A 22,951-nucleotide genomic window follows, 5' to 3' on the forward strand; every position below is an offset into this window, starting at 1 on the left:
ACCAAAAGCGAATTCTAGTAGAAGACCTATTTATAGCATTTTCACTTTTTTCGGAGCTGAAACATATGTCTTACTTAACATTTTCTTTTATTCACTACATTACATTGTTTCACTGTTTAACGAATTACAAAACATATTTTTAAAGCAACTGAATTTATAAAAAAGAAATAGATTCATATATAGCTTCATAGATTCATATAACAGATTCATATATTCATGGAATGCTTGCGTGAAAGTTTGTTCAATAAAGAATGATTGCAATTAATACAAATAAATTATGCTTATAAATTAATACAAAGTAATTACCCATTCCTATCCTCGAAATTTCGATGGTCTCTTTCTCAAAATACTTTTCCTTGCATACTATGCATTTATGCACTTTTTTTTCTATTTCTCAAACATATGTTAGAATCCATTTCTTAGACAGCCCTTTAAAATAACCTCCACAGATTTTATATTGTCTCAGATGATGGAAAATGCTTAATAAGGAGGCGATTCGAAATTCATCAAAGGAAATCGGAGTTATTAGGAAATTTGGTTTACATTGAGATTCGATAGATAATTATTTGTAGTTCCGGAACTTACCGCACACAAACACGTGGCACGTTCAATTTCTCTGTGACTAATGAAATGTTAGGTCATTCTAATAGATTACTAAATATGATTCCGTCATTTCTTTTTACTGTCACACCAAATTGTGATAATATTAATTTCTGTTAGAACAGTCTCTTAGGTGGGTCACTTTCCTTTGAAATTGCCTTCTCTCCTTAAATATTTGAAACATCTTCTAGCTATGCTAAAGGATAGACAAACTCTCCATAAGCCTCATGTAGTATCGACTAGGTTTCATTTGAAGAATATTTAAGTTAAAAGGGAACTTTCAATGTATTTGTCACGTATCAAACCCATTTTTAACTTAGGCAAAAGTGAAAAATTTCATATCTGGCCCGCTGCCATTGCTCCAAAAGTAATGTCACAATATAAAACATGTGCCAACTATTTTGCACTTAGCCGGCTGGCATGAAATATAATTTGATTTCTTTTGATTTTTGAATGAGCATTCTTTATTGGAAAGCTAGATTAGAGCTACAAAGAAGTTCTACTCACAGTTCTTTAAATGATTTTGAAAACATTCTCCCTAAAAACATTAGGTAAATAATGTTTTTTTTGGCATTGTTCATATAATGTTAAAAAAAAACATTGTTGGAACTTGGAATAACAGTGATATTCCTGTTACAATATTTTGTATTGTTAAAAAGAATCGACATGTGTTCAAATAATGTAAAGCATTATTGATAAAAAAGGAAACTAAATTAAATTTGAAACAATATGAATACACAGATAACAATGTTGCATTCTGTTATAAAGAATGTATATATTCAAAAATGCTTTACATTGTTTAATCGAGAATTACCGAGAATAAAATGAATTGAAATTAAGTTAAAATAAAATGAATGGAATATTTTATCTAACTGACATCGTGCAATATGTTGATTTCAAAATGGCTTTATATTGAGACAGAATGTCATTTAAAACTTTATTTTTTAATCCAACTAAAATTTTAAGATAAGAAAATATTTCAAATTTTCTTAATAAGAGAGAGAAAGAAAGAATTGGAAGATATTATTTGGAATCCTATAGAAGAGTTAGAATTTCAAAATATTTAAGACTTTCTGTAATTGTGATCGGCCTTTAAGATACATATAAGAAGGATATTGTTTATAGAAAATATTAATTGTTAATTTTTTATTGCTAATTAAATTTGAATTAAAAATTGTAAGCTTTAAAAAAGAAAACTTTCTATTAAATTCTGAAGAAATGAAAATGATTTTTTTCCCGAAACATTGCAAGAGTGATGAAAATGACATTTTATAGATATTTAAAACGGTGAAAATGATTTCTTCAAGCATGCTTAGTAATAATTGCTTTCAATATATTATATAAAAGCCGTTTTTATAAATGATGTGTAAATATATTTAGTATTATAAATACAAAAGTTAATGTAGATAAAGAGCTACCTGGTATTGAGAAGAAGATTGTGAACATTTGGTTTTGCTTCTGCAGAAATTTTTCCTGGTCAAAAATGTTTTTCCTTCAATTCTTCAAGATGACGATGAATTGAAGTTTTTTGAAGATAACTCTCGATAATAATAATTTTTGACATTGTTCATATAATGTATTGTTGTAAGTGGAAACTTTAATTAATAATACTCACGTAACATTTGTTGAGAATTGTTACAGAAAATAGACTTGTCTTCAAATAATGTAAACGCGTAGTTAGAAAATGATACTAAATTAATTCAAACAATAAAAATCCACAACAATGCACTGTTCTATTGTAGCAAACTTCATTTTCAACGATTTCAAATTTCATTTTCCCATTATTTAAGCTATTTTTTCGTTTTCTTTGGTAATGACAGTTGATCTTACAACTTAATTAAATACAATTACACCATCTTTTAATCATCAGAAACACAAAAAAAAGATTGTGAAGTATATGGAATAAGAGATGTGAGATAAGTAAGCGAATTCTTTCTCTCATGAAATCATTTGGCACAACATAGAAAAATTTGGTTTTGCATTCTAGCAAACTCTATGAAAGCAAATCAAATCAATTTTTTACAGGGGGAAGAAATTAATTATATCTGTTCAGAATTCAATTATATCTGCTTCAAAGACAATGTGCTTCCTTTTGAATTGGCTGTGTCATTGATGATATTGCTCCTCAGAACTCCACTTTTTATTCCCCTGTTGCTTATGATTCAAATTAATTTGATTGTCTTACTAAAGTGGGAAGCTCATTAGTAAACTTTTCTTTTTTTGTTGACGTCGTTTTGTAAATCGATCAAACAATTCTTTTTCCAAAGGCAATTTTATATTTGATTTTTCTATTATATATCTTGAATTTGTCTGCTTTCGACTTAGCAGAACTTACGGCTTTTGTTATGGATAATTAAGTCGTTGGAAATAAGCCAGATTCTCTTTTTACAACACTTTTTCTTTTCTTATTGATTGGAACTCCTGAATATTGGTCATTTTGTTACAAAAATTAACTGTCATATTCCTTTATAAAATTCTGATTTTTCAGATAAAAAGCGTACAAAATTTGCGTTCATATAATAAACCTAACAGTTTTTGGCTAGCAGTTTGTTCATTGTTTTTAGGCTATTAAATAATTTTATTAAATGTATCAAAAAGATTTCACTTCGTTATTTGTTAAAACTGGAAATATGAATTCAATTGAATCACCTTATTGCAAATTAAAAATTGTGTATATTAAGAAATAAAAGCAAAAATGAGAATCCTACTTTGGAGTTCATAATCGGCAAAAACATACGATTGAATGTTTTGATGGATGACTGCGAGTTCCATCTTCGCATTCAAAATTATTTCACATATAATGTATTAAATTAAATTTAAAAAAATTATTAAAATTAAGGGAAATTAACTTTTATGCAAATGAAATTGATACCATTAAAAATGTAATATTTTTAAGTCTTAAGATAATGCAGAAACTATTTTTGTGAGAAAGTTGATTTGAAAAACATGAATATTAGTTTCTGTAGTGATGAAAATTAATATTCATGTCTTATCTGGCGAGGACTGAGTCTACATTTGCACTCAATTAAACTTTCAGTTTGAAGGATGTTTCTTGATTTATTTTATAAATTCTTTTCGTCGGTTGAATATACATTTTGGTGACACTGCGAACCACCTCCAAAACATTTCTAATAATATTATACAACTCCATGAATTAGCTACACGAATTTTTCAATTCAACAGCTGTAAAATATTGAATGAATCAGTATAATAGTCGTAGATGATAGGTTTACATTTGACCGCTGCCATTTGACAATAAGAAATAAGAACGATATCTGTGCCACATCCAATTAGCATTATACAAATCTATAGATATTAAGTTTCGGAACTAATAAAACAGTTTTTTTCGTTTTCTTTAATTTATATATATATATTAAATTTTCATTAGGGGAACAAGGTTTTTTATTTTACTCGAATTTACTTAAATTTTCTTATATAATACATTTATTTACCTATTTAGAATTGAAACTAACACATGTGAGCAATTCAATTCATAAAAATATCATAAATTCAATATATAAGGAAATGTGAGCAGTAGATAATTATTTTCATTTCATTTAAAACTATAAAATAAAAATTATCAAAACATTTTCTTGAAACTATAAGTACTCAGTTTGTTATTCAGGATAAAATGAAAAATTACATAAATATGGTAGCGTTTCATGTATTCATTTTAAATTGTCAGTTTGAAATTCCCCATATCAGTTATTATCAAGATATTAAAATAGATTCCAGATACTCAAAATACCACATCATACAGAAAGATTTTGCTATTTCTCACTACTTTTACATATTAAATCGCTGTTCATAGAAGGAATTCGAAGTTGCTTGATGTTTCTTTAATAATGTTTCGCTTATATAACTAACTGTTATGGAACTTCCGAAAAAAGTAAAGTAGGTTTTTATTTTATTAATAAAAAGATTGAACTGAAATTCTTAAATTCTCGTCAAATTAAAAATTTTCAAACGATAATAATAATAGACCACCTGGCATTAGAAAGAATGCAGTTACAACTAAATAGTTATCCAAAATTTTGAAAACTCACCGAAAAATTATGCTTAAACACAAGCGATATACATTTTGGTACATATGATGCATTTGAAAGGAATGTAATTATCTGAAGTTCCATTTTTAACAGCCTCAAAATTTAAACTATTAAGTATAGCAAAGAAATTTAAGCAAGTAGGTATTTATTTTGAGTAAATATAAAGTTATAAAATAAAAATACCAAAATATTCCCTTCAGCATATAAATACCCAGCTGTTAATCAAGATAAAATTGAAAAATTCAATTTCTTATGTGTTTTTTTTTCTTCGTACTTTGAATTCCTATTTACTTTCTTCGTACTTACCATTTAACTGAAATGATTCGAGATATTTAATAGGGAATAAATGGAAAGAATATTAAATCATTGTATAAAATATTTAAAATATTCAGAAATAAAATTAAGAAAAAACTTAATAAAGTTAAAAGCGAAAGTATAAATACGAAGAAGATAAATTTATGTAAATGGCATATTTCTATGTATTCATTTCAAAATGACGTCGATATGAAAGAAAACAATAATTCAAACTTTAATTTATAATCCAGAAAAATAAGGAAATGACAGTAATATTCTTGAAAATAAAAAAAGAAAATATACTGAAACAGCAAAGAAATTGAGAGCAGCTTAAAGAGCTTTTCAGATTATAAAAATATAAAAGCTTTTAATAATAATTATTAAACTATTTCATTTTACTTATATATGTAAGATCCTTGAGCTGGACAAGGTCGACTCAGCCTTTCATCACTTCAGTCGGTCGATAAACTGAGGACCAAGCATGCTTATAACTAAACACTGGGGGTTCCGCGTTAGGTTGACCATCTAACCGGGACATATGCCTTGCACCCAAAGGTCCTCGGTCATGAAAGCAGATGGACACTGTAGGCCTTGGTCCACATGGGTTGTTGTGCCAGTGAGTTTAGCTTTTTATATACAAGAGGATAACTGATGATAGAAGGTATTCGTTATTAACCTGTTTTGAACCGAACGCTATAAATATTAAAAGGATATCAAGGAAATTTTCTATTATTCTTAAGAAATGAAAGTTAATATTTCCTTAAAAAAATTCAAGATATCCCGAATAAAAATTTTTCAAAACATGCATCTTGACAATGAATGTAAATAACGTTATGTAAAACGATATGTAAATTGATTTTGTGTTATAGCAAAACAAGCATAATGCTAATAAAGTGCTAATTTTTATTGAGAAAAAGACAGCAATATTAGGGATTGCTTGGATAGGATTTTCTTGTGAACTAATCAGATGGCGGTGAAAGGTGACTTGAAGATGGCGGTGAAAAGACGTTTTCCGAAGATGAATTTCGGTAACTTTTTTGATAATGTACATCGAATTTAAAATTTCTTAAAACTAATATTTGGAATAAAAATAATCCACACGTAACAACTACTTCATATTGTTGTAGATAAGCCAATACAAAATGGTACAAATAAAAGAAAAAGCATTGTTAGAAATTGAAACTAAATTATATTTGTAACAATTAGAAGAGACAAGTAACAATGTTACATTCTATTGTAGCGAATAGTGTTACATTATTCAAACTAATTTTTCTCTTATCTTTCACATGGCAGTTGATAACAGAGTTTAATATATTTGAAACATCTGTACACTAAACGCATGGCATTATAAATAAAAAAGCTTTACATTATACAATATGGGTATGAGAAGTAACTCCTTGTATATCTTCACGCTATCAGATACTCTAGGAACATAATAGTTCTATTATTTTTCTGATAAATCCTATATCGCGCATTAATTTTACAGATTCAAGAATTTTCCGACGACCAGTAAACATAAAGAATAAGAACCTTTTCTGATCTTTAAGACAGTCGATAGGATTGTGAGTTTTATTACACAATGCACACGATTTAAAGATTTTTTTTTGTTCTATGTGCTAAATCATCAGAAATGACAGTTCGATTTTTTTTTATTCTTTTATTTTCTATTTGTTAAGAAATTTCGGCATTAAGGTTCTAAATTCCAAATTCTTTTGTCGCCCGTACTTTATTCTAAAATGATGCAATGCATTTTGAACCTACTATTGTGCGTCATTAGTCTGAGTAAATCACTTCACTTGACATTACATACATAGCTATTTAATCGGTATCGTATCTGACATTTATTTAACCCGATAACCGTAGCTAATATGCAAATATAAGAATTAAGACGTGATATAAATACGTGTCATTATGTTTGTAATGTGTTTCGGTTCTGGTCCTGAAATGACTGTCTGTATTTATTTTTCCATCACTTCTGTAAATAGTTCATTATGTGTTTAATTTTATTTCCTCTTAATAAATTGTGTTTAAATTAAGCCTTTCCTTTTGTTGTACCCAATCTTTGGAGACTTTTTATTTGTCTTTATTTCCAATACAGTACTCTAATATCAAACGGTTGAATCCCCGGCCGTTATATAAGATATCACTTTAACACTATTTAGGGATTGATTTGATTCAAATACAGATTTTACTTAAGAAATCCTTCCTTTTTCTACTTCCTCTGAGTAAAACATTAACACCTGTGTAAACCTATCACTATAATAGATTTTATTATATATTTTACTAATGGCTAAATTTTGTAATTCCTTTTGGAGAATTCTCAAGTATACATAATTCTACCAGCGGAAACAGCATGGCAGCATATTTTTAGTAGTTATGCGAAATAATTCTTATAGACTTAAAAATGGTACCAACTTATTATAAAATTGCATGATATCCAAATAAGAATTAATATTTGTGAGATTTTTGATACCAATAATAACAGTTCTCTAACATAATATTCAGAGAGAAGCTCTTTGTGACCAAATCTCGTTTCAAGGCTATCGATAACCTTGTGTTATTTTATAGCAATTGGTGGATAACGATTTTTTCTTTGCTATCAAATATTCTGTGTGAAGTATTGGAATTTAATTTCATGACCGATGCTAACATCTTGGAGATTTCTTCCAATTCGACTTGCAAAACCTACAAGTCGTGATTTTACTCTTTCACGGATTTAAATTAATTATATTTTGTGTAGTTTTAGTCTTGTTTTACATCTTTTACTGAAGTATGCATTTCTCAAAGAAATCGAAGAATTCTCAAAGTAAAATTTGTCTGCAATATCAATTTTTTTTCTATGTGTCTGAATTTATTCGTATTCCTTCTCACAATTATTGGAATCCATATGCACGAAATGCATTATCACCCATTTCCTCCAAATTAGTAGTAATTCCTTTAAACACAAAATCTTATTTCGATATCTTTTTTTATTTAAATTCTCATTTAAAACCATTATTAACTCATTATGACATTACATAAAATTTGTTCTGACTGGGTTTCGCTTCTTGATTAAAAGCTTTATAGCTTCAAAATAAACAATATGTTAATATGAGAGATTTTTAGAAAATTTAAATTTTTTATCAAATGTGTGATATAAACATTGTGAGAGAGTTTCTAGATAAGGAAGCTGGTGAGGCACTTCATTTTTTTCAATCAGCCATATAAATTTTATGAAAATCAGAGCTACAAAACCCGTTCCTATAAACAGCAAGATAAATAATTAAAAGCTAAATGAAACCGAAATTACTAAAAGCTCCAGTGTGCCTCTTTGTGTCCTTCATCTCTTTTACACAACATCGGTACCGTATAATATCAATGGTTCAAGATTGATTTATTTGAATTTTGATAAAGACATATGCCTACTTTTATATGGTTTAGTCATAAAGGGTAATAAAGTCCTTAGTGTTAATTAGTGGTATTTTGAAATCTAACTAATTTACAGAAATCGTTACATCTTGTAGAAGGCTAGAAAAAAATGATTCTCTCTTTAAAAATGGTCTAATTTGAATGGACAGAAATTGTCGCAGATATACTAGTGAAATAATTTATATTACAAACACTCAATATGAAATAACTTGTTTTACTTCATGGGAAAAAAATGTTGGTGGCCTTACTTAGAAAATAGAACAATCGAAGGGAGCATAAATTTCAATAATATGTTTTTCAAAAGGATTTTATGTCTCTAAATATCTTCCCTATTCTTTTGGAATACCCACATAATTCATTCAAAAGTACAAAAGCAGTTTTAAATTCAAAATCCAGCAATTGAAATATTAATCGATTTTAAAACAACAAGTCACCTTAACTTAATTTAAATAAGACAAAACACAAGAAAACATTTATAAAACTGGCACCGTGAAATGTATTCATTTTAAAATAGCGTCAATTCCTATATAAACCCCAATCCAAAATACCGAATAAAACACAAATTTTATTTCCCGATTAAATTAAAATATTAAGATAAATTGTAGTAAAAGTGTTAACAACAGAAAGAACGCATTAGCAGCTTAACATAAATTAAATTAAAAATTTGCATAAATTTTCAGATGCCCAAGTATTTAAGATTTTTCAATACTTTTGATTGATTCTTTCTTTCTAATTTACACATAAGATTACTTGTAGAGGATATTCATTATTTATTTATTATCATTTAATTATTAAGAAAATATTTAAAATATTTAAAAATTTTCTTAAAATTTTTGGGTAAAAGAAATTTTTGTTCAAATTATCAAGGCATTTATGAAAGAACTTTTTCACAGTATACCTGACAGTAATGACGCGAAGTTTAAAGATTGTGTAAAAAACGCCATTTCAATCGCTATGTAAAAATAATTGAATACTGTAGATACAAAAGATATTGTCAAGAGAAAGTTAATCTGTATTGAGAAGATTACAAACACTTAAGATTTCTTCAGTAAAATTTCCTTGCGATATAATCGGTACTAAAAGAAAGGTGCATTCACAACTTTTTAAAACGTTGGTGAAAAGCTGCTTTCAGAAGATGAATCTAAATAATGATCTCTCTATTGTTCCAAAATATAAAATGTATTGTTGGTAACTGATACTTGGAATAAAAGACATCTTCATGCAACCAATTTTGAATAATTTAAGTAAGACATTGTTGCGAATAATCAACAAGTGTTTTAAACAATGCAAAATGCGCTGTTAGAAATTGAAACTAAATTATATTTGGAACAATAAGAAGCCACAAGTAACAATGCTATGTTTTGTTGAGGAAAATTTTGGCATTCAATAATGCTTTGCATTTTTTAACCGTTTTTTTTTTCAATTATTCCTTGAATATCAGTTGTTCAGAGCTTAATCTAATGAATTTAGCAATCTATTATCTAATACACATCGTTAAAAACAAACAGAAATTTAAAAGCATTTGTATTATATAAATGAAATGCCGGTGATTAAGTAAGCGAATTATCGCGTCTGTTATTATTTGATATATTGGCAATGTCAATATAGCAAACTATTGTAACAAATGTTTATATTGAACAATATTTTCTATTTTCAAGCTATTTTTGCGACTTGAGCAGCGAGTTTCCTCGTTGTTTTACGTCGAGTGTCGTCATTCTATACGACTATTAATGACAACTAATGCTTTGCTGATTTCTTCAAGCACATGTGTAAGTTTTGATTATGTATTTGCTGCCTTTGTTTGTTGTGAAATAAAGAATGGTTATCAATTGTTGAGCTTATTAGACTTCTCTCTGATTCTCAGTGACGGATTTTATACATCATTAATATAAATACCATTCATTATTTTTCTCTTAGTAATAAGAGCCTTTTTTTTTTAATTTTATTCTTACGCCTCTCTTCCGTAGATTTGCTCAGCTGCAACTTAATTCAAAATTGTGAGTATTTATTTGTAACATCATAATGGAATCCAAAATGTAAGTGAAACTTTCCAATTAAAAAGAATAAAATTTATTACAATTCCTTTAATATAAAAATGTCTCTAATTATAGATATCATTTACTGGGTATATCGCAGGTAAAACAAAAGCAAAGGATTTTAATTGCAAGAACACTAGCCATCATAAAGACTTAACAAGAGAATTTTCATATATTTCCTGCATTATATTATTTCACTTTTTAAAGAATTACAAAATAAACTTCTAAAGAAATTGAATAAATAAAAAGGAACAGATTGACAAATAAATTTATCTTACATATATTATGTAATGTGTGTGCGTAATGATATTTTTAAATCTAAATTAAACCCTAATTAATTCCCAAAGTTTTATCTTGATTCAGCCCATATAAACTTCATACTAAAATGATCTCTTATTTTCTGATCCAATTCCACCTTTTTTATTTAATTAATGCTACACGAACACTAAAAATACTTAAATCAGTGGTTCTCACGCTCCGAGTGAAGGGATAACAATCTATCAAGCTAACCAAATTATTTTAAAAGATACCTGTATACCTCTTACTTAAATCGGCACGTGTAAAGAAATCTCATCAAAATATCATAGGATATAATCATCGGGGAAAATATTTCGGTCTCTTCTCACTGTTGTATCGTACTGTAGATTGACGTACCTCGTCGCTTCTTGCTTGTGCATAAATTGCTTTTCCATTACATACGATGGATGTTTCTTTCCTTTGTATGATAGCCCTTTAAAATCACCTCCTTAACTTTTTTCACTGTCGCGGGTGATAAAAAATGCTTAATCAGAAGGGGTTTCTTCGATTTGGTGAAAGGGAATCGAGATAACTGAGGGAATTTGGAACTCGGTTGGCCTTGATTTTGAAAAGATAATGATGTATTGTCTCGGAGCTTAATGCACACAAAAACGTGGCACTTGCAATTTTCTGACCAACGTTGAGTGATACCCAATGAAATATTAGCCAATTCTAATGAGTCTTTTGATATGACTCGATCGTCTGCCTGCGCTATAACAGCAACTGTGATGATGTTTATTTCTATTTGGACAATCACTCAAGTACCGGGGCACTTTCTTTTGAAATAGCCTTCCTTCTTGCACATTTATACATTTACTAGATGTGCTAAGGAAAGACGCACTATCCACAGGCTTCATTTCACGAATGTTTAAGCTAACAATAAAATGTTCAATGTGTTGATCGCTTCACAAATCTATTTTGATATAGGCGAATGAATGTGAAAAATATCATGACCTTGGGTCCCGCTGAAAAGTCCATAACAGTAACATCATAATCTGAAACATGTGCCATGTATTCAGTGCTTGGTCCGCTCACGGTATTATGAATTTGATGTTCCTTGATTTTTAAATGATCAATCTTTATTGAATAATTAGATTAGAGCTAGAACTAAATTCTGCTCACAGCTCTTTAAGATGGTTTTGAAAAGATATTCCCCAAAAATGAAAAAGGTGAATAATTTTTGACATTGTTCATATAATATAAAAAAAATCTTTGTTGGAATTTCAAACTTGGAATAACAATTATATATCTGTAACAATATTTTACATTGTTATAAAGGATTTGCATATTGTAAAATAATGTAAAACGCATTGCTAGAAAAGGAAACTAAATTGAATCTGAAATAGTGAGGATCCCCATATAACAATGCAATATTCTGTTGTAACGAATGTTTATATTCAAAAATGTTTTACATTGTTTAAAATATTTTATTATCTATTTCCAGAAAAAAATTTCATAAGGGCACTTAATTTAATAAACTGAAGCAATGTATTCAGTAATACATTCTAGTAAGAGACTTTAAAGGATTTGAAGTATTCAGATGAAAAGCTGATGGACAACAAAGTGGATTCTCCTTTCCCTTGATTTCTATTATTATAGACTCGGATAAATAAAAAGAGAGATAATTCCCTTTCTTTTAAAGTCTGTGAAAATAAATCATGTTTTTTGGGGTGAGGTGTAGTAACAAATTTGGGTCGAGTTACCTTTATTTCTTTAATGGAACACACCTCTTTTTGTAATGGCAGGTTCTTAAACAGCAATAGAATTTCGCTCTCCATTCCTGTACAAGTGTTGTTATCCATATGATTTTAATTCTTTTGGCTGCTGAGGTAAGACGGGGTGGTTGAATTGTGATGTTTGAGGCTTCATTTTTAAGATGATTAGAACGACAGCGGGTCAAGCAAACTACATCTGAACGTGATTTTATCTCTGGTTTTTCCATCATGCATCTAAAATTCGGATATTTTAATTTAGCAATGCTTTCGTTTTTATTTTGTATGTAAATATACTGTTGGCGAAAAAAAAAAACAGAAATAGTCGTTGTAAAATATTTTTCCTAAAATTATTTTTGCTTTAACTTTCCTAGCATGTATATAAATAATTTTAATTAGATATGCTATTCTGAACTAATCATTAGAAATTTATTGCATTATTACTGATTTTGCAAGAAATTTCGCAAATTTATTACATTATTTGATTTCTGATTTTGCAATAAATTATCAGGCAATCAATATAAACCGCACAACATTTTGCTAAATATCATAACAACCGTAAACTAAGGAGTTTTTTCCAATTTCTCGCCAAATACTATAAAATAGTTGTAACCTTCCAAAAATTTGCCCAAATTCCATCACTTCGTATGATTTTAGAATATGGTTACAGACTTTTAGTTTACTGGTATAAAAGAAATAACAATTGGCGGAAAATCGTCCACAAAAAATTCAATTTTGGCGATGGAAATTAATCTTAAATTAAGACAGGCTCATAACTTTCATTTGAAATGACAATAAACAGCTTTCTTTAATCCTGCGTTTACTAATTCTCTTGTATTACTACAGAAATAGTTTTTAATCTATTCGAATTTAGTGGAATTTTTGCTGAAAAAATTTAAATAGTATTGAAACAAATATTGATTTAATTTAGAAAATTAGCATTCATAAATATATATTTGTTTAAATTTTTAACTAAACTTAAATTTCAAAAGGAAAGAAAATTAGGTACTTATATATTAACCGAATGCCAACAATTAATCGCTAATGGCTATAAATCAACCAGCTATAAATCAACAAAAAGAGTCAAAGATATGTTAGTGGATTTCTTATTTTCGTTAAAGGCATGTTGTTAATAAATGAGTACCAAAAATGGTATAAAAAAGTAAAAATATATTATATGCGCATATTGAATAAAAGGCTAAATCCTATTGACGGGTACCGCCAAATTTGGCTCCAAACTTTAAAGATAATAATATTGAGAAATAAAATTCTGAAGATTGCAGCGTCCGCGGTGCTTGGCGAGAAAAATTTGGCGGAAAATCACCAAATGGTACCCGTCCCTAGAACTGTACCTTGAATAACATAATATGGCATAATTTGTTACCTAGATCAGCAAGACATTGAAGATTAATGTGAGGTTTCTCCGCAAACCCGTTAAAATGCAGAGAACCGTTAAAACAAAAATCCTTCACTTTGGATAGATACTAGAATTAGAAACAACTGATTTTTGGGTTTTTTTAAAAAAATGTTAACACTTACATTTGGCGGAAAACCTTCCCAAATATTTTTACATAGAGGCTATGCATTATTCTTAAGTTTAGCATTCGATGCAACTAACAAAGATGCCAAATACACCAAGTGTTTCATCTCATGATACGAACATGGTTTCCAAGATGCACAAAGAAAATTTTTATTTAATTTTTCAGAAATGAAATTTATTTTCGAAATATTTCAAAACAGTGGTGAAAATTATTTTTCTAAACATTTCAAAACGGAAAAAATGACATTTCTGAGCATATAACTTGATAATAATTATTTTTCAATAATTCTTAGATTTTATAATTGGTATCTTAAAAAAGTATCTAAATAAATTTGTAATTAGAACAAGACTCCATGTACGTAGATAAAGGACTAAACTATATTGAGAAGGAGTCTACAGACATTTCGGTTGATTTCAAAAGGATTTTCTTGTAAATTATTCAGTTCTAAAAATTTTCATCTCTCAAATATTCAAGATGAAGTTGAAAGGGAATTTTCTGAAGATGGCTCTCGGTATAATAATTTTTGACATTGTTCACAAAATGTAAATTTCATTGCTGGAAAAGGAAACTAAATAATAATTATTATCACGTAACATTCGTTAAGAATTGTTACTAAAAATAGGTGTGTCTTCAAACAATGTAAAAATCACTTTTAGAAATTGATACTAAATCAAATTTGGAACAGTAAGGATCCAGAGATAGCAGTGTAGTATTCTATTGTAGCAAACTTCCTATACAACAATGCTTTCCATTATTAAAACTACTTTCCGCTATTTTTTAGAAATGACAGTTGATCATAGAGCTTAATTAAATAAAATTCCAACAACTGTTAATCATCAGAAACAAAGAAGAAAGATTGTGAAGTATACGGAATAAGAGCTGCTGGTGAAGTAAGTAAATTTATTCCTTCTCATGAAAGCATATCATACAATTGGTGCAGCATAGACAATTTTTTTTTAATTCTAGCAAACTCTCTGAAAACAAATCAAATGTTTTTCTGCAGGGAGAGAATTCAGTCATGTTTGTTTATAATGCAGCTACAATGCCGGCTTCGAGGACAAAATTTGCCCTCTTTTGCAATGGTTGTGCCATTGATATAATGATCCTTAGAGCTCCAGTCTTTAGTCTCCTTTTTGCTTATGACTCAAATTAATGATTGTCTTAAAAAAACGGGATGCTCATTAGTAATCTTTTTCTTTTTATGAGGTTATGTATTGAAAAGAAGTGTGATAGCTGATTAAACTATCAATTTCTTGAATGTGATTTTATTTTTCCACTATACACCATGCATTTTGCGTTTTTTGATGTCGCAGAACTTGTGATTTTTGATTATGGTTTAATATGTTGTTGAGGATGACCCAGATTCTATTTTTACTTTACAGAATTATCTCTAAATAATAACTGATTTTTGAAACTGCAAAATTGTTTAATTGCAAATATTAATTTTTTTATTGACCGAAAACATTCTCTTTAACATTATTGTATTATTTTTATTAAAGTACACAACGAGATTCATTTATAGACTTATAATTTTTTTAGATAAAAACTACAAAATTTACATAACTACATGAAATTTTAATAGATTTAGTATAACAATGAAATGTAAGGAAATGCGATTTATTTTGATTCAATTTAAAACTTTAAAATAAAATTTATCAAAACAGTTGTTTCAGTTTGTAAATACCCAGTTTATTATTCAGGATATAATTAGGAATTACATATAAATAGTAAGCGTTTCATGTATTCATTCTAAAATAATGTTAGTTTGAAGTTCTACACATCAGTTAATCTGATGTTATTAAAATAGGTGGCAAATACTTAAAATACCTTATCTGACCTGAAGATATTTCTATTTTTTCCTCATTTTACATATTAAAAGGCTGTTTATTGAAAGTATTTGGAGTTGCTTAAAGTTTTAAAAAATCGCTTGTATATCTGATCAATTTCTGTCGAATTACCGCAAAAATACGGAAAAGGTTTTCTTTTTTTATAAAAAAGATTAAACTGAAATTCGGTAAATAGTCAACAATTTAAAATTTTCTAAGTAATAATAATATATGATTTTAGCTGTAGGCTGTATTCAACTAAAGCTAAAAATGTGCTGCATTTTTTAAAAACTTATTGGCAAAACTGTACTCTATTTATAAGCACAAGCGATATACATTTGTTATGAATGATGCATGTAAAAGGAATATAATTACCTGAAGTTTCAGTTACAGAAGTCGCTAAATTTAATTCATTAACAAGGAAATTTAGACAAATACTTATTTTAAATAAATTTGAAATTATAAAATAAAAATGTCAGAACTTTTCCTTCAACTTATAAATATCCAATTTGTTAATCCAGACAAAATTTAAAAAAAAAATCAATTTCATGTTTTTTCTTATTATTATTTTGGACATCCATTCCATTGAAATGACTTGAGCTGAATAAATAGGAAGCGTATTAAATTAGGATATTAAATATTTGAAGTATTCAAAAATAGAATGATAAAGTTAAAGATGAAAAAGAAAAATGAAAGAAAGTAAATAAATTGATAGAAGAAAATAAATTGATATAAGTGGCATCTTTCAATGCATTCATTTCAAAATGACGTCGATTTGAAACCAAACACTAATGCAAGCTATATTTTCTAGTGCAGAAAGGCAAGGAAATAATTAAGTATTCTTCTTAAATAGAAAACATATTGAAAACCTTAGCAGCTTAAAGAGTTCGTTAGATTCTTAAAAATTTAATATCATTCAATGATTAAATTATTTATTTTTGCGCATATATAAGAGAGCTCTTGATTACAAAAGGTGTTTTTTATTAATCTGTTTGTGGGCAGAAGGCTACAAATAATAGATAAAGATCAGTAAAGTTTTTTATTCAATTCTTAAGAAATGAAAACCACACTTTTCTTTAAAAAAAATGTCAAGATATACTGATGAAAAAGATTTTCGGGGCATGTATCTGGGTAATAAATGCAAATGTTATCTGAAACTGTATGGAGACATATTTAAAATTATGAAAACAAGGTAATTATTGATAAAGCGTTACCATTACTGTGTGATACCATTGCAGAGAAAAAGATTGCAATAATACTTGGGGTTGTTCCGATTGGATTTTCTTGTGAACTAAACAGATCTAAATACTCTTGAAGATGACGTCGAAATAATGATATACGAAGATGAATAGCCATAATAATGATTTTTGACATTTTATCGCGCACGAAATTTATTTTTGAATACTAAGAGTTGGTATAATAATGATCCTCGCTTAACAACTGCTACGTATTGTTGCAGACAATCAACATATGTTTCAAGTAATGGAAAAAGTATTGTTAGAATTTGAGACTGAATTAACAATGGAAATGTGGAACAATTATAAATAATAGATAACAATGTTACGTTTTGTTGTAACAAATTGTGTTACACTATTGAGATAATTTTCTTATTTTCTCACATGCCAGCTAATCTCAGAGTTTACTTTAATATATTTGAAGTAATTTTCCCATTAACACTTGTCATTAAAAATAAAAACAAATGCTAAAAATTACGAAGAATGCGGATGAGAAATAACTCTATGCATGTCTTGACGTTATCTGATACTTTAGGACATGTTATAATCTAATAATTTTCTGTCAATTCTACATCGAACATTCATTTTTCAGACTCAAAGGTATTGCTCGACCACCCTTAAACCTAAAACAAAGTTTTATTCTTCTTTAAAATATCTTGTGTAAAAGATATTTTCTGATATTTAGGACAGTCTATTGGATTGTGAGTTTTACCGCACAATATGCAGGGTTTTATGGGTTTTTTTATTCCATATACTAAATCATCAGTCTTCAGAAATGATAGTTCGAATTCTATTATGTTTTTTTTTCTACTTAGAGATTGAATTGATTTAAACCCAGATTTCAGTAAATAAATAATTTCTTCTTCAACTTCTTCTGGGAAAAACGCTAATAACTATATCAACTTATCGATATAACTGTTTTTAATCTTTAATTACTTAGTTTGGTAAACATTCCTGGGAGATTCTCAAGATTAGATTATTTTTTACAAGCGGAACTCAGTATGGCAGCATGTTTTCCCCCAGTTAAGCCAATTGATTCATAAGGACTTAAATATGATTCCAATTTTCATAAAACTGCATGATATCCAATTAAGAATTTATATTTATGGCAATTTTCAACAGAAATGATAACAGCTATCTAATATAATATTCAAAGAACCGCTCTTCGTGACCCATTCGCTTTTCGAAACTATCGATAAACCTTAACTTTTTTACAGCAGTTGTTGATAATGATTTCTATGTTATTAAATGTCATAATCTGTGTGAAATATTGAAATATATCTGAATCACCTATCCTCGCGCATTCTGTCAATTTGACCTCCACTCCTTTACCGTCCAGATAAATTAAAATAATTCTACTTTGTGAAGTTTTAACTTTTGTTTTTCCACATACTCTAAAATATGCATTACTTACAGAGAAGAAGAATTCTGAAAATAAAATTTGTTCAAACCGAGGAAATATCTAATTCCACCCCCCACCCCCCTATATTTCCTAATTTGTTCATATTCCTTGTCACAATTATTAGAATCGGCATTAATGAATGCACAATATATATTGCCATCCATTTCTAGGAAATTCGTAATAATTCTTACAAACGCAAAAGTTTTATTTCGATATTTTTCATATTTAATTCATCCTCACTTAAAACTGCTATTAACTCATTATCACATTTCATAAAATTTGCTTTAAAAGACATTCGCTTCTTGATTAAAACTTTCATAACTTCAGAATGAACAATATCTCAATATGTGCGATTTTTAATAACCTTAAATTCTGCACTACAATGTGGTGCGGAATTGATCACCACAATGTTATTGCTTATCCAGAAATTTATCTAATATCTCACGCTTCAAAAATATTCGATGTAAATATTTTGAAGAAGCTTCCAATCTAGATTAGGAACAAGCTAATTCTTTTTTCAATCAACTATAATCAATTATTTTATAAAATTTAAAACTACAAAAACCGTACCCTTAAACATCAAGATGAATTACTGAAAGCTAAATGAAACAGAAATTACAAAAAGCTCCGCTGCGCCTCCTTGTGTCCTCTTTAACTTTTAACAACGTAGTTTACCGCATTATAGCAATGACTCAAAATTTATTTATACCGATAGCAAGGCGTGGCTACTTTGACATGATTTAGACCTTAAAAGCCTACTATTGGTTCACTGTTAATGTCATCATGCCTACCGCTCAGATCTCAGTGCTTTCACAGCATATAGAAGTTAGTTGAAATGTGGTATTTAAGACTCATTCGAATTGGACATTGAACCAGCAACCCATTTTCAAAGCATGGTTTTATTTCTGGTTTCTTCAATATGCATTTGAGATTCAGGCGTTTCAATTCAACATCACTTACTTTTTCATCATATATCTAAATATACTGTTAGTAAATTTTCTTATTTTACAAAATTATACCTAAAATATCTTTGAAAATACCAATTTGTATAAAAATAATTTAATTTCTTTTTTTTAATTTGTCAAGCTGGTTTGAAATATGCATTCGAGCTTGAAACGATTAGTATAAAGGAAAAGGCAAAGAGACTACAATCTCTCCTCGTTATTGCATTATTTTTAAATAAAAGATACAGCCAGACTCATTTGAAGATTCCTGGTTTTGATATAAGAATGGTATAAAGTTTGCATTAAAATAAGTACATTTCATACCTTTCGGGATAGGAAAAAAAATAAAAACTGATAATGTTTGTATCTATAAGAAATAAAGTCTTTATTTTACTTCATATGGAATTTTCGATGGAACTTGTTTAATAGAACATAAATTAGCGAATTGCACTTTAAATTCAGAAAACTGCTTTCATTCAGAACTTACTCAGAAATAATAGTATATTAATTAGTATTGCATACAATCAATAAACATTAATTTTCAGAAAATTGTCTGCATCATGAAAATAAAATACGGGGCTTGCTAGGAAAAGCATAAATGCAACAATCGAAGTGAGCGTAGATTTCAGTAACATGTTTTGCAAAATGATATTATGTCTCGTTAAATGTTTATGTCTCGTCCTATTCTCTTGAAATTTTCAGGAAATCCATTCAAAGTTTCAGCGATATATTTAAGTTAAAATTTCAAGTATCGAAACTTTAATCGATTTTAATACAAGTCCTCTTAACCCAATTAAACAAATCAAAACAAAATGTAACGAAAATAAATTTATATAATTGGAATCGTGCAATGTGTTCATTTTAAAATGACGTCAGTTGCGCAGAAAGTATTTATCCACATTTTATTGTCCAATTAAAATATAATTTTGAGTTCTGGCAAATTTTCTTAACAACAGAAAGAAGACAATGGCTGTCTGATATTTGAAGTTTACAGAAATTTTCAGATTCCCAAGCAAGATTCAGATTTATGATGTTTGAATAATTTTTTATTCAATTTTATTCTTTTTAATTTATGCATAAGATTACTCATACAGAAAATCCGTTATTAAAGTGAAACGAATTTAAGACTTCACATATTTAAAGATGCTCAAAAAATTTCTTAAATTCTTGAGAAAAGAAAATGATTTTTTTAAAATTCAAATAATCACAACACGTACGAAAAGACTCTTTCATTGTATGAATTACTGTAATGACTCGAAATTAATAGATTGTGTAAAAAACGTTATTTAAAACGATATGCTTAGACTATTAAAAATATTTGAAAACAATTGATACAAGCGATATTGTATAGAGAAAGCTATCCTGTGCTGAGATAAAGATTACAAGCACTTAATTTTGCATCAATAAAATTTTCTTGTGAACTAATTAAAACTAAAAGGTTTACTCACAACTCTTTAAAATGGTAGTGAAAGCTGCTTTCAGAAGATGAATTTCGATAATAATGATTTTTATATTGGTCAAAATGTATTGTTAGAAACTGAGACTTGGTATAATAATGTTCTTCCAATTATTTAATGATTCACATATGGTATTGTTACCAACAATCAACAATATGTTTCAAATAATGCTAAATGCGCTGTTAGAAATTGAAACTTAATAATATTTGGAGCAATAAGGAACCACAAATATTAATGTCATGTTTTGTTGCGGGGAATTTTAACTTCCAACAATGTTTTACATTTATTGAAACATTTTTATGCTTATTCCTGTTATATGAGCTGTTCAGAGGTTTCTCTATTTGAACCAATCCGTTAACTAATACATGTAATTAAAAGCAAACAAAAATTTAAATGTTTGGGTATTATATGGATGAGGCGCTGTTGAATAAGTAAGTGGATTTTCGCTTCTCTTATATATTTGGTACAGTGAGGATCCATGGATGATAACGTAGCATTCTGTTATAACCAATGTTCATACTCAACAATATTTTCAATTTTCAAACTATATTTGCGTTTTTTCTGAAGGCAGCTGATTGTAGTTCTTAATTTAATAAAATTGTTGTTTGCTAAGGACTTGATCATCAGAAAATAAAACGTTTAAAAAATATATTCCGAAGTGTATAGATGAGAAGCTATTAGATATATAAGCGGATTGCCCTTTACTCGTGGGATTATAACATACGTTTATTACTACATAAACCGAAGATGAAATGGACAACAATCGAACCAACAATCCATTTTTCAAATATGATTTTATTGCTGGTTTGTCCAGTATGTATCTCAAATTTAGATTTTTCGATCGAGATCTAAACATCTCAGGTCATTCTAGCCAGTTTTTTCCTCCTTTGACGTCTGATCAAAAAACGAAAAGACTCTAAAAGTTGATTAGCATTTTCTAAATATTTTTACTTTATATCTAATCATATGGCAAAAACTAGATTGAATTTTTATTTTACAGAATCATATCTTAATTCTCTTTGAAAATATCATTTTTTTTTTTTTTCATTTAGGAAAAAATTAAAACGTCAATAAAAAGAACGAGAAACTATTTAATTCTTTGTGTTTGATTTTTTTTTACTAAAATAAAATTTTCATTTCACTTTCTAAGATTTTTGCAAAATTTTTTATAGAATTGAAAGCAAGAAATATGAACATTTAATATAGAATACGGTTAATATTTCAATTCTTTGTTAAATTTAAATTAAAAAATAAGTACAAATAAAAAAGCGAAGCGGAATAAATAGATCCTACGAGCACACGTAACTTAAAATGGAAAAATTTTCACCTCCCCTTAACACAACGCCATTAAAATACGAGCTGAATGCACTAAATACCTGATCTTATTTGAAATATTCTCTAATCTTTAGAATTTTTTTAATAAAATTACTGTTCATAGTAGGCAGTCGCATATTGGAATCCAAAGTAGTTTGAAAAAAGATCCTATTTGAAATATTCTCTAATCTTTAGAATTTTTTTAATAAAATTACTGTTCATAGTAGGCAGTCGCATATTGGAATCCAAAGTAGTTTGAAAAAATTAACAGTTCGTTTAAACTTATGCTTCTAGTTATTATCTTGGGAAGATGCACCCAGAGTGGTTCTTCACACTATGCTAAAAAATCATTTGTAGCACTACATCATTAATCATTAGGGAATCGTTAGACCCACTAGTAGCTGCTTCTAAGGTCATGATCACAACATCTCGAATGGGAAGGAAAGTTCCAAGCATTTTTGTGGTTTACAGTTCAATGTATACTGGCACTCTCCATGCGCATTCATGCTATTACTTTATAGCATGAACCATGACTTATTCAAGTCACTCTAGCCGGGTTTTTTCCTCCTTTGACGTCTTATCAAAAGACGAAAAGACTCCAAAAGTTGTTGGAGCAGGGTTTTTTTGGATAAAGTTTCTATAGCCCTTTATATAAGAAATGCATTTTTAAAGCAATATAGGATATGCCCTTTTTTGTTTTTTGCTTTCACTGTTGAAACTTTTTTCCTGAATAATATTTTTATATAATCTGAAATTACTGAGAAATTACTATAATATGAAATTACTAATTAATAATTGTTTTTTTTTCTTTCTTTAAAATCATCCATCCAAAACTAGTC

The sequence above is a fragment of the Argiope bruennichi genome, chromosome 1 (assembly GCF_947563725.1).
Source record: "Argiope bruennichi chromosome 1, qqArgBrue1.1, whole genome shotgun sequence".
NCBI lineage: Eukaryota > Metazoa > Arthropoda > Arachnida > Araneae > Araneidae > Argiope > Argiope bruennichi.